Below are 7,373 nucleotides of genomic sequence, written 5' to 3'. Positions count from 1 at the left end.
TGTGTACACCGTCATCGAGGGGTGATAATGGGTATAGGGGGTGAGAATGGATCATCGCGCTCTCACCGACAGTCTGGACGTCGGATAGTGTGCAGTACGCACAGTAATGTGGGGAACGGAAGGCGACAAATATTCAATCTCTTCTTCGGGGGTTTGCAATCAATTTGCATCTCTGGCTAACACCCCTAAAAGGCCAAGGAAAACAGGTTTTGTCCGTGGTGCAAAAGTCAGTCAGGTGTCCACAACTGATTACTGGAAGGGTCTAAGAGAGGATCGGACTGATGGAACAAACACACTGAATTCTTTTGTCAGTGCTCCAGGAACAATTGACGCCGTGCAAATAGAGGCTGTCCGTGTGCAGTCGAACCGGTGTCCTAAACTGACCTTCACCACTGGAGAGGGATCAGGTAATGGATCGGAACGAAGGGACAGCACTATTTGACTAGATGAGCTCGGATGATGGGCAGCAACGATGGACTGTATCGGCAGATTGGAGCAGCAGCAGCGATCGGTGACTTCACACCGGCAGTGAGGAATGGTAATGGTTCTCTTTTCGGTGCCAGGAAAACGACACGGAAACGTTCATACTCCTTATATTATCCTTCAAGTTTTGAAATTTACAAAAACAATGAATCGCTCTGCAGTAGTATCGCTCTTACTTTTGTTTTGACATTAGCTTCTTTTTATACACATATTTTTTCTGTGATGCAACAGCTTATTTGTGTGACTTAGCTCCCTCCCATATTCGAAGGAACAAACAAATAAAAATAACAAAAAGGAATATTGTGCTTGGTTGGGAGGAGGCTTACTGTGATCGTTCCTTGTGGCCATTGTCATAGATTGAGATGATTGAGGGATTGGGGGAAGGAAGGAAGGGATTACATTTGATTCACGACAAAATGGACCCAATACTATGAATAACATATCGATGGGAAAGGATAATAAAAATTAAAGAATAACAAAAAATAATCATTCGTTTGTAAATGAACAGATGGCAAAAACCTTTAAAAGGTCTCTTGTAATTTTTTTTTCGTTGCAGGATACATTGGAGAAATATATTCCTACAAGCATATTAATAACTAAAGTTCAAACAGTGACCCAGTCTCACTTCCGCATTTGAACCATTGTCAGCCCCGATGATTAGCTAATCGAATAAGAAAACTTTAATTTTTTTTGAATTATTTTTATATGAAAACTCGCTTAAAATTAAATAAAAACAACCAATACCAAATTCCAGGGTTTGAATTTTTTTTTCGTGTTCAACCTTTACGAATGCAACGCATCAAAATTGTTATTCTAGGTATACTTTATTTGCAATGGCCAAACAAAGTATTTCTTATTTATCTGCGGCATTTTTTCCTAACTAGTATGCATATTTTGAATTTGCTCGGACGGTGTTCATTATCAGTGGCGTTTCTTTTCTATGGCGCAATCCATTCTTTCGGTGTCCATTTGACGTGATCCACATGGAATCGATGTGGAAACCGCCAAGGCCCCAATGGTACAGCCGTTGAAAGCCAAGGGACAAAACTTTGATAATTCTAGAAAACTTTCTCAAAACCCAAATCCAATCCCAGATCAGTTTGGGACTTCAAGTCACATGCCGCACAGAAATAGAATCATTGTTGCTTCGTTCTAGAGGAAGACATCTCCATAATGGTTTATCTCATACTATCAGTGATGCCAAGCTGAAAATTTATATGAATTCGGAGATGGCTATCGGTATACTTCGTTCCAGTTACGTATTGCTATGCGGGCGTATTGTAGAGCTCCATAATCGTCGGTCTTGGGCGATTTCCTCCAGTTTCCCAGACGTTCAGGGTCCCCAAGTCCGATTCCATCGCGTGCAGCCAGCATGTTCTGACCTTCCACGAAGTCGCCGGCCCTATCTGGTTCTCTGTTAAATATTGTTTTCGCTATTCTTTCTTCCGACATTCGCACTAAGTGACCAGCCCACTGAAGTTTGCCGTATTTTATACGATTCACAATATTTTATTCTTTGTATTAAATATTGTATTTTATTCTTTGTATACTACTTCATGATTCATCGTCTGTGCCACACACCTTTTCTAGTTTCCTCGAGTATTGTACGCAGCAGTTTTCGATCAAAACCCAGCTCTCGTCCGCCTCTTCAAATGTCCATGTTTTATGTCCATAAAGGGCCACTGGTAGAATCGAGTTTGTATAGAGCAAATTTCGTTTCGTCTGCATGTTGCGGGACCTAAGCTGCCGTTCTCGCATGCTTGTCAATTCAAAAAGACAATTGAGAAATGGATTTGAGATTGGACGCTTATTTTCTGCTGATGTCGAACCGGTGGGAAATTTAAAATTGTTACATCACAGGAGCTTTCGGAAAACTCTTTCATTGAAATCATTCTAAATTTTCGCCCACAAATAAAACCTCCATATTTTCCCATATTTTCTGGATAATGTGGTGGATTGATTGATTGGAGCTGCTCACTTCCGTGTTTAGAAGCTCGACCGGGATCTCGTCTTTAGCAGCTTTACTGTTTTTCCTCGTTTAGAACCTTATTAACCTCGTCCAGCGTTGGTGGTTCCCAGCTGGCCGACTATGTCCATCCTGCTCTAATACACCTTCATTTTCACCGTTCAACAAATCTTCGAATGCTCCTTCCACCTGGCTGCCACCATGTCTTGCCTGTCAGTAAATTCCCCTCTCGGTCATTCATAGTCGCACTAGCGCAGTCTTATGCCGCACTCCATTGACAGTTGCAGACCTCCGCATATCGTTTCTACCATGTTCTCCTGCACTTCAGCTATCACACTCACACTGTTGCCTTTTTTTCTGCGGTGGAGCCACTAGCATTCGACTCCTAGCAACTTTTTTCTCGTCCGTCACTCGCTGGCACTTCTCATCAAACAAACCATTTTATTGGCGTCGCTTTGCACCAACACTTCCTGCGCTGTTGTAGTCACAGCTTCGTGGATATGTTCCCACAATCTGTTGACGTCGCCAACCGGTGGCATCTCCTATCCGCTCGTCCAACTTCTGGTGGTACTGTTCAGCAACTCCTTCAACTGACAAGCGTTGGATATTGAAACGCATCGTTCTGTTGTTTCGTGAACTCGTGACGCTGGAAAGTCGTGTCCGAATTTTTGCACACAAGGTAGTGATCCGAGTCGATGTTCGGACCTCTGAAGGACCACATCTATAACATCCAAGAAATATTGTCCGTCGACCAGCACGTCTATCTGTGAGCAAGTCTCCACTCGGATGTTTCCAGGTGTGTTTGAGGATATTCTTACGTGCGAAGTATGTAGATACTGCTGATTGCCTTCCCTCTAGCAGCAGCAAAGGTTACAAGTCGCAGACCATTATCGTTGGTAGCGGAATGAACTTACCACCAATGACAGGGCGAAAGAAACTTACTCTTCCGATCTGCGCATTTGCATACCAGATGTCAATCTTCACACTGTGTTGGGCACTTCCCGTATGCCTTATCAAGGCTCTCATAGAACTCACCCTTCTATCATCAGGCTTATCGTTCGTTGTGGCATAAATGCTGATCATTTAGTTGAAGAATTTGCCATTCATTCTCAACACGTGCGGTCGCTTATCCGCTTCCACCGATAACACGCTTCATCTGCTTCCCGATTACCATAAAGCCAAGTCCTCGTTCTGTGGGATTCACCGCCGGAATTCACGTTCTTCAGTTCTGGGCCACCGTATTTCCTGGATTGCTGCCACGCTCACGCCGACCTTCTGCAGCTCACGAGCCAGGAGCCACGTGCGAGTTCAGTCAAAGTCTCACGTTCCAAGAACCGACTTTCCAATCTTCCTTTATTCGTTGCCGGATCTGTTGCCTTGAATCAATCCGTTTGCTCTATTTTTGCCTTTCTTAGTAACTGTAGAATCTTCTGTAGGCTACCTTACCAGGGTTGCACTACCTACATCGCGTTGAAGGGGCTGCCTTCTCGATGGTGACACGATGCAGCATGGTGTGCACAGTTTAGTTTAGAGTCCCTCACTGGCACTCGGACGATGATCAGCCGCCCCTAACATGGAGAACAGACGCTGTTGTGAGTCGATCCTGACATGGAGAACAGACGCTCAGTAAGATTCGCACCTCCGGAAGAGCAAACCCCCCTTCACTGTCAGCAGACGACCATAGTTCCACCGGATTGGTTCCCGATCTTCCCTAAGATTGCTCGTATCCGGCCACACCACGAGGAGAGGTAGATGATTGCTGGGTAAGTGGCTAGAACCGCGAGAGATGGTACCTGATTCTTTCAGGTACACGAAGATGGTACGCTTTACCCAGCTGGCCGTGGTTATGTGTATAATGAGAATATAATATTAGTGGTTTAAAAAATCACAAAGAGTGGTGTGTTGCCACAAAGCGTGTCTGGGGAGACCGCTGGAGAATGGTTTCAAGGCATATGAGGTGTTGTAGGATCTCAAAGTTATCCTGGAATTTGGATAAGCTACAGTTGCGTCTCAATTTCTGGCATAGGGATGTTGTAAGATCTCCCAATTGTTCTAGAGATTGAATTGAATGGTCACGAATTAACCAAGGCTTCCATTATGTCAGCCTCGATATCAACGCCATTATGTCCACTAATGAGATTATTCAAATGAACAACGACTTGCGATGTCGTCCTTAACGGAATCACCCGATTGTGTTCCTAGCATTTATAGTTTACTTGATCCTCCAAATTGCCCTAGAGTAGGAACCAAATAGTCTACCAAATCAACCTCGCCTGGAACTATGTCCCCAATGAAGGTGTGTTCCCATTTTTTTATTTAATGGCGAGGCTTTCGCCCTGAGCTGGCTCACCTCGGCTCCCAATTATGTCATCCAGCACATGCACATATTTTATTTATGAAGATCACATGATCCAGGTTTCCAAACTGCCCTATGTCCCCAACACAGGTATGCACCCAATCGCGTCCTCAAGCACAGCTTTGCATGCATTCTAGGCCCTCCAAATTGACCTGGGGTGGCATAGCATAGCACATCATAGTTACGTGTACTTCGTAGATTGGACACTAGTGATACTCATGTTTTCTTTTGAAATCCTTAGTCAGATTGCTATCAGAAATCAAGATGGGTGTGATCCTTGATTTCAATCTAGGATAAAAATCACATAAGCATGAGAATTACTACTCCTGGCCACGCCCATCTTCACCGTAACATGGGGGAAGGAAGTGTTGATGTAGTACTTACTTAACGAGAGGCCCCGACTCAGCGACACCCTCATAAGTACCACAGGTTGGATATTGGGAAAGGTATTCGTTGTGTCAGGATTCGTCTGTAGCTGACAATGTGACCGTGGTAAATCTTACACCGTAACGGTGTAAGACACGCAAAGGTGTCTACCCAGCGTTACAGAACCTCAAAATTTACAAACAAATATGTACATGTCTTGTACATGAAGATACGATGTTCTAAGACGTAAGTTCTTAATTGTGCTGAAGTGTGAATCAAATGGAAGAATTTTTGAAGGTATATCCATGTTTTTCTAAGGATCAAAAGGGAATGAACCATTTTAAAAACGTTATAACAGATCTTTGGCTACGCGTGTAAACCTTAAGCTATATGATCCACTGAATTCTTGGATCACATGGAATGCAACCATTTTTGGGATGAATCAATTTGGTTCTGATGTTTACATTTGGTGCTATGGATAAAATAACATGAACTATTTTTAAAAAAGATAACAACTCTTTGTTATGCGTGTGAATACTGAAGCCTACACTCCAGAGAATTCTTTGATGATTGTTGAATGCGTATCTAATATGGATCTATGGATCAAAAGGGAGGAACTTTCTTAAATTACCTGGAATGGAACAATAGTTGAAGAGCTTTCCAATTTAGTCCTTTGGAGCAAACAGGTATGGAAGTTTTTTAAAGAGATAACACCTTTTGGTTACGCGTGTTCCTAGCCAAGAACGGAGGTTGACGGCACTGAAGATAATATTCATCTGTGTATCATATCACAACTGGAGCACTTCATTGCACCTCTAACGATTCACAGTGGATCGGCTGCTTTGATCGTATGTCGGCATACTTATCAGGTATAGCTCTTTACATAGAGGATCCGCTAGGCTCATTAGCACTTTCCTAGGGGTCGGAAATTAACCAATTTCTCGTCACTGGAAAGTGAAACCAGTAGCCACAGGTTGGATATGATAGGTTGTAATATAGATTGAAATTGAGAAGTCATGAATCACAATAGATTAGTCTTCTATTTTAGAGACATTCAAATTTCAGAATGTTTTCAATTAGGAGTGGAGAACTATTTAGACTTATCGAAGTGCATCAGGTTGGAAAATTCAAAATGATAATTTCGATGCAATTAAATGAATGAAAATACTTAATGATAGAAATCTGAATTTATGTTTCTCCATAACAATGAATATTTCCTACATAAACTTTGCATTGGTTCAGATGATAAGCTTAACATAATACCTTGTAAACCAGAAATCAATTAAGAAAAACCGTAGGATAAAAAAAATTAGAAATGAAAAATGAATGAACTAATAATATGAACATTTTAGATTTAGGTATTTAGATAGGATTGTTTTGTTGTGTATGAAATTGTTTACTCTACTATTGGATAGAAAAATATTAAATTGAAATTCTGAGATAGAAGAAAGAAACAAAAGAAAGTAGAGATTGAGCTATAAAGAGAAATAGAATTTGATAAAAGGAGAAAGCAGATATTGATAGATAGAGGAAGGACACACAGGATTTGTAAGGCAATACTTAACAACTGTTTTGTAGTTTTATACACACTGTATCTAATAACGACTAAAACACTAATAAGACGAAGTTATATAAGACATTTAAGTTGAAACTTAACAGACAACCGACAACAACACAGTGACAATAGCAGATCTAAAATATAGAAGATAAGGTGTGTTTTACATTAATGACACAACTCACAATTATAGAAATAACTCAATAAATAATTAACGCCCAACGTACATACAAATAATACTGACATATTCAAATTTACATTTTAACTAGACTTTATCCTATGCTGACTGACCAAACTAATATAGCTTCAAATGTACTAAACATGTTTGAGAGTGTATACTATAAAAGATTTATAGTAAGCGGTCCGATACCGTTTAAATAAACCGATCCGCGACTGTCTCTTTCATCTCAAACCACCGAGTAAACAAACGTCTCTGAACAGCTCGAAAACCCTTTGTAATTATTCTTCTCTGGTTCTCTAATAGTTCGCCGCGGGTGTTTCGTCTACCTTTTGCCGTACATATTAATTGGCGACGAGGAAAACTTATAAAGTTAAAAGCGTGTAATTTTTTTCGTTTGGTTCCGGTGAATGTGTGGAAAAAAGGCCCCGGGCGGAGCGCGATTTCTGCAGCACAGTGAAAGATCAGT

The sequence above is a fragment of the Armigeres subalbatus genome, chromosome 3, assembly GCF_024139115.2.
Source record: "Armigeres subalbatus isolate Guangzhou_Male chromosome 3, GZ_Asu_2, whole genome shotgun sequence".
NCBI lineage: Eukaryota > Metazoa > Arthropoda > Insecta > Diptera > Culicidae > Armigeres > Armigeres subalbatus.
The sequence above is the reverse complement of the archived record's forward strand: the minus strand, read 5'-3'. Positions refer to the sequence as shown.